This window comes from Coptis chinensis, chromosome 5 (assembly GCF_015680905.1).
Source record: "Coptis chinensis isolate HL-2020 chromosome 5, ASM1568090v1, whole genome shotgun sequence".
Classification (NCBI taxonomy): domain Eukaryota; kingdom Viridiplantae; phylum Streptophyta; class Magnoliopsida; order Ranunculales; family Ranunculaceae; genus Coptis; species Coptis chinensis.
The window spans coordinates 72,653,594-72,659,978 of record NC_141460.1 but is presented as its reverse complement, the minus strand read 5'-3'; the positions used below and the strand labels follow the sequence as shown (position 1 = coordinate 72,659,978).

At 38.2% G+C, this 6,385-nt stretch overlaps 2 long non-coding RNA genes across 3 annotated transcripts; one reads left to right on the top strand and one right to left on the bottom strand.

Annotated features, from left to right (window-relative positions):
* Nucleotides 1–231: 231 nt before the first annotated feature.
* LOC147498770 (uncharacterized) lies at nt 232–3,440 on the top strand. 2 transcript variants are annotated; one of them, XR_015194361.1, is made up of 3 exons: nt 232–2,262; nt 2,361–2,544; nt 2,955–3,440. It is a non-coding gene; the product is annotated as an uncharacterized LOC147498770 (long non-coding RNA). The 2 variants fall into 2 exon arrangements; XR_015194360.1 differs by having other exon boundaries at nt 1,996–2,544.
* A 1,083-nt stretch (nt 3,441–4,523) lies between these two features.
* Nucleotides 4,524–5,711, bottom strand: LOC147498769 (uncharacterized). Its single transcript, XR_015194359.1, has 3 exons — nt 5,562–5,711; nt 4,673–4,721; nt 4,524–4,587 (listed from the first exon to the last, which is right to left on the bottom strand). It is a non-coding gene; the product is annotated as an uncharacterized LOC147498769 (long non-coding RNA).
* Nucleotides 5,712–6,385: the final 674 nt, after the last annotated feature.

Here is a 6,385-nt window from a genome sequence, read left to right as displayed (position 1 = left end):
ACTCTGTCAGAGTTCGGTGAAGTAGCATATTCGGTGAACTCTGTCAGAGTTTTGAACTCTATCAGAGTTCGGTGAACTCTATCAAAGTTTTGAACTCTTTCAGAGTTTTGAACTCTGTCAGAGTTCGGTGAACTCTGTCAGAGTTTTGATGTTTAAGTTATTTACATTGTTTATGTACATTGGGATTTTTGACTGTTTAAGTTATTTATATTTTTAATTTTTTTGATTTATAGAAATGGAGACAGAGACATCAATCAATATCGAAGAAGACGTAGTTGGGTCTTCGTCTACTAAAGCCCCTGTTCAAGGCACGCAAACATTAGCTGCTCCTTATATAGGAATGACTTTTACAAGTGTTGACGAGGCAAAAACTTATTACAAAGAGTATGGTCAACAAGAGGGATTTGAGACTCGTGTTCGGACGACTTCCAAGCAACAAAATCAGGTGGATTTGGTTAGTGGTTGTTTACTGGTTTGCTCACGTGAAGGGGTTAACAAGAGAGATGAAGTCCGATCAAGAAATACATCAACTATCGGTATGGTTGCCAAGCTAGAATTAAGTATTAAGAAAAGAATGCATGAAGAGATATATGAGGTCAGCGTTGCTCATAATGACCATAGTCACGGTCTGGTGACCCCATCGAAGAGAATTTGCATGAAAACTAACAAACATATGCCTGAAGCAACGATGTGCTTGACCGAGATATTTAGTGATAATGGTTTATCTGTTGGGAAAGTGGCATCTGTTTTCCATGGAGAGGAAGTTGGGTTTACACAGAAAGATTGTTGGAACCATTATTATGGTTTGACCAGAAAGATGCCTAAAGAAGGTGATGCAAGCTGGCGTCTTTGCAATATTTTATGCGTAAGAGTGTCGAGGATCCCGGTTCTCTACTACGCTTATTGATTTAGATGAAAATGGGACTGCAGGTGAACTTTTTCTGGGTTCATGGGAGGTCTCGATGCCAGTATGACTATTTCGGGGATGTTGTGTCTTTTGATACCACATATCGTACCAATGCATATTCCATACCTTTTGCCCCTTTTACTGGAGTTAACCATCATTATCAGTCGATTCAGTTTGGTTGCGCATTGTTGCTTGATGAGACAGAAGATACATTCATATGGCTATTTAAGGCCTGGCTTGCAACCATGGGTGGTTGTGCGCCAACTGCAATCATCACTGACCAGGATAGAGCGATGACTACAGCCATTGCCAAAGTGTTTCCTAGTACTCGTCATCGTTACTGTCTTTGGCATATTATGCAGAAATTCCAAGAGAAGATGTCATTTACCAAATTTGAGACATTGGTAACTGAGTTGAAGAACACTATTTCTTTTTTGTATAGGATTGTTGATTTTGAGAGAAGATGGTGTACAATCATTGAGAAGTATGAGTTGTCTGAAAATCCTTGGTTGACAGAGATATATTCAATGCGGGAGAAATGGGTTCCTTGTTATCTCAGTGACACCTTTTTTGCTGGTATGCACACGACTGGTCGAAGTGAATCGATGAATGCTCATTATGACCAGTTTGTCAATTCGATGACTACGCTTATGCAGTTTGTATATGGTAATGAGAAGTCTTTGGCTTTGCTTGCTAGGAAAGAAAGAGATTCTGATTACCGCACCGAGCATAGTTCACGGATTGTGCCTAACAATGCTTTCCTCCTTATGCATTCCGCGAAGGTCTATACGATCTCAATATTCAATAAATTTAAAGAGCAACTAGAAAAGGCAAAGATGGAGTACAAAATTGATGGGGAACAGATTGACGGGTATGGAACCGAAGCTACATGGTGAAATGGAGAGACCATTTGAAGAATTCTGTTTGGAGAGTGAGTTTCGATAGAGGAACCTTAGAGGGAGATAGCGAATGCAAGTACTTTCAGTTTATGGGTTTGCTTTGTGGTCATATCTTAAAAGGTTTTTTATGCCACTGAGATTGAAGAAATTCCAAACCATTTTAGATTAACGCGGTGGATGCAAAAGGCTAACACTTATAGAGCGGAGTTTGATACTGGATTTGTGGTCGGGAATGTCTCAAATGAACCTTTGAGAGTGGCTCATTCTATCAAGGTTGCTTCTCAAGTGGCTTACGATGCGTCGCATACTTTTGAGGGTTATTCATATTTTATTGAAAAGATTGGTGAAATGGCTATTGAAATTTCAAAGTTTAATGAGACTTCCTACAAAGGAGACACAGAAGTTGCAGAGCCTCCAGTTGCAGAGCCTTCGATACCTTCGGTTAATACATCACAGGTTTTTTTTATTTGAATGTTTAATTTGATATAAATTTAGTGTTTAATTCGGTGTTTAATTTGATATAAATATTTATTTTAATTCGGTCTTTATTTCAGCTATTGATTTTGAATCCCAACATTTCTCAAACAAAAGGGAGGGGGAAGAAGAAAGCGGATAGATGGAAATCCCCCAAAGAGATAGCCCTAAACAATTCAGGAAGAAAGTGTCACAGATGTGGACAGATTGCTAACCATGACTCAAGAAATTGTCCGGAGAAAAATAATACGTAATTTGTCGATTGTAAGTATAGCTTTATTCAAAACTCTTTGATTCATTTGTTCACTAGTTCTAATGATATTTTATCTGCGCGTCGAATATTTGATTCTATATTGGTCCCAGACGTTGTGTCATGGACTTCATCGATGTCTGGACTTGTTAAGAGTGGTTTAGATATGGCAGCCTTGTTAGAGTTTTATCAAGTGTTGTTAAGTTGAACAGTGTCGAGGGTTGTGTTCTATTGCATCATTATGTCCATTGGATAATATCTAATGTTGCCTTCTAGGCTCTAGATAGGAAACAACATAATGATAGACCGGTGCTTTTTTTGATAACTTCTTTCTCCTTTTTTATTTTCAAAGTTCAATATTGCTGGTTTAGGTTACTTTTGGGGAGTTTAATTAGACTGAGTTCTAATCTCATTGATGTTGTAGAAAAGAGAAGTATGGCTCAAGGAGAAATGGAGAATCTGGAGGCAAAGCTTTGCTTTAGGTAAAAATACTGCCTACTCATCTGTTCGTTTCCAGCCCCTCGACTTTGCATCAGTCGATCTTCAGTCTTTTCATCATTCTCTGCGGTTATGTTTCTGACTGCTACAGTTCCACAAGATGCCACAGTATCACTGCCACCTTGACTATGCACCATTCGAAGAAAGTGCGTCAAAATTGAGTTATTAGCTACAACGGGAGAAATTGTCGTGGAAAGAGCGAGAGAAGAAGCAGAAGTGTTGAAAGAAGGTGGAGAAGTTGAAGAGAGCTGAAACTTGGAGTGAAAGGCTTGAACAAGCCAAAGCTAGGTGCAGGCAGGCTATACTTGTTGCTAATTCTTTCTGATGTGCTTAAATGTTGTAATACAAAACAATAATATTTGGGATTGCATAAAACATTTTGATGTGCTTATTATAAATGTTACTGTTGTTACACAAGCGCGCTCACTTGCAATTTTGTTCCGTAAGTTGATATGATGCATTGATGCAGATACTATACCACCAGTATAATGCCAACGCGTTTGTCAACAACAAATTTACCTCAACTCATATGATCATCAATCAACATCAACAAAATTTAGCTCAACCGATAAATTGCCAAAACACGAACTTTCGCTTTTTTGCCTCTTGACGGTGTGGCCAAAGGGGCAAAAAGAAACATCATTTTATCAAGTTCAAATCCAAACGATATGGCCACACCGTTTGGACTTAGTCCCAAACGGTGTGGCCATTCCGTTTGGGACTAAGTCCAAACGGTGCGGCCATATCGTTTGGATTTGAACTTGGATAAAAAAAATGACGTGTTTGTTTGGACTTAGTCCCAAACGGTGTGGCCATGCCGTTTGGTACTAAGTCCAAACAGTGCGGCCATATCGTTTGGATTTGAACTTGAATAAAAGAATGGCGTGTCTGTTTGGGACTAAGTCCAAACGGTGTGGCCACACCGTTCAAGAGGCAAAAAACAGATATTTTGTGTTTTGGCAAAAACATTGCATACTGCATTAGATTTTTGTGTTTTGGCAAATAACATTGGGATTTTTGTTGATAACATTGGGATTTTTGTGTTCTGCATTAGATTATTAATAGAGATACTTCGTTGTGACAAATTAAAATGTGCAAGTTGTCGGAGAGCACAAGAAGAGCCATTGAATGGATATAAATTGAGATGTAAAGCAAAACGCAGACGCCAAGCGACCACGGTAAGTAGTATAACTGTTTTATTTACTCCGACAGTGAGACGCCCTATTAAAATCAATGCCCCGCTAATAGCGAAACATAACCAAAGGTCATTCTTTGGCATGCCGTTTTACTAGATCTTGCACCAAAAAACCATAGGATCTTAGGTGAACATCAAAAGAATGACAAGTCCAAAGCAAGATCACTATCATTTCATATTTCAACAATGTGACACCATGTGAAATACATTGTCTGAATTACTGAACATAAAGCTAAGTTGCTACATATCAACAACTTGCACTTACAAAAGAGTCATAACATAGCATTTTTTGACTACAAAGAGATTTCCAATCTAACTTTCTGACTTTAGTTGTATATCTAACTCTTTGTTCTTTATCTCCTTCCTGCAAAACAAAAAAATTGAATAAACAGATCAGTCAATCAAAGTTAAATCAAACTGCTTTATTAAGGTCTGACAGAAAAACTAACCTCTCCACTTGCTTCCTCATGTTCACCATCTTCCGCCACCACCATTTGCCTAATTACCCCCCAATAAAAACACATGAATCCAGTATAAATACTACCACATATGTCAAATCCAACACCAAATCTAGAAACCTCATTGATTGGAAAACTCTTGAACTTAAGTCATGATCAACTCTCAAAAGAACAAAGAAAGACAAATGCCAATAAACACTCCCCGCATCATCTCAAACAAGAAGTATACAACTCAGAAAAGCACTCCCCCGTGATCATCTCAACTAACACAAACTGAAAAGTAAAGCAAAACCCACATCATCTCAAATGCTAATAAACACTCCCCGCATCATCTCAACTAACACAAACTGAAAAGTAAAGCAAAACCCGCATTATCTCAAATGCTAATAAACACTCCCCGCATCATCTCAACTAACACAAACTGAAAAGTAAAGCAAAACCCACAAAAAAACAAACACAAATTCCAACTAAAATGATCTCCTAACTCTTTCTTTTAGCTCCAAGACACACCAGTACACTTACAACTCTCACCGCGCTAAAGAATCAGAGTTAAGAAAGAAAGAATCTTGGAATCAATACCCCTCATTTCCAGTGCGCACAATAACTCTGTAGCACTGTGCACAATGCATGAGCATTTTTATCTACCAGACAAAAAACAAAACCACCCTCACTTCCCACTTCCCCACTTAAAACTCTAAAAAAATAATACAAGAACTGATAAACACTATTGAGAACTGATAAACACTATTGAGAACTGATAAACCATTGAGAACTGACAAACAAACCATTTCCATTTCCAACACTCGTCCCAACACAAGATAAAAGGAGGTAAACTAACCAAACTAACCACTAAACCCTAAACTAACCAAACTCAACATACCTAAATCCTATGCTCCTTCACGATATCGTCCGCCAATGAACTTGCACCGGGTCAAATTGTATGCCTCCATGAACTCGTTCTGTGCATCGTCTGGAATCGCAGTCCCACCCAATTGCAGGCCTTGATTGAGCAAGCAAGAAATTTCATCGACGGACGGGTCTTTGTCAAAATTAAAACAAAAACTACATTAGTATATACATTTACATTTATAAAATACCAAAACAAAACAAAACAAAAATTAACGTTGTAAGATATTAACTCACCAGATTATGATATGGAAGACTCTGTAGGGAGTAGTGACTAAGATGATCAGGGTTTATCATTCGAATATGACTATTGTTTTTGTACCAACTCATGTATCTACTAACACACTCCCATGGATAAGACGGAATGGGTCATCGTTGTTCAAGTTGAATCAAGTGATTCTGCCATTTACTCTAGTAGGAAGACGCAATATTAAATGTCACATCATACCCGCGTCCGGAAGTAGTTCGTGTCGAGGTCTTTGGTCTTGGGGGATCTGAGGGTACAAACTGCATATGACCCAACTGACGCACAACCCTCGAAACATTGTACTACTCGACATTATCAAGAAAGCATATAAATCCCTCGAAAAATGCTATTTCATCCACCGGCCGTGTAGCTCGGACTTCAACATAGGGATACCATTCAACCTGTCAAATAGCATATGATCGAGAAAATTAATCATTAACCACATACTAATAATATCAATTAATAAATAAAACTATTTATATACAAAAATGCTTACATCGGTACAAGTCATATTATCAATGGTGGCTCGGGTATGCTTCAATGCAGCTATT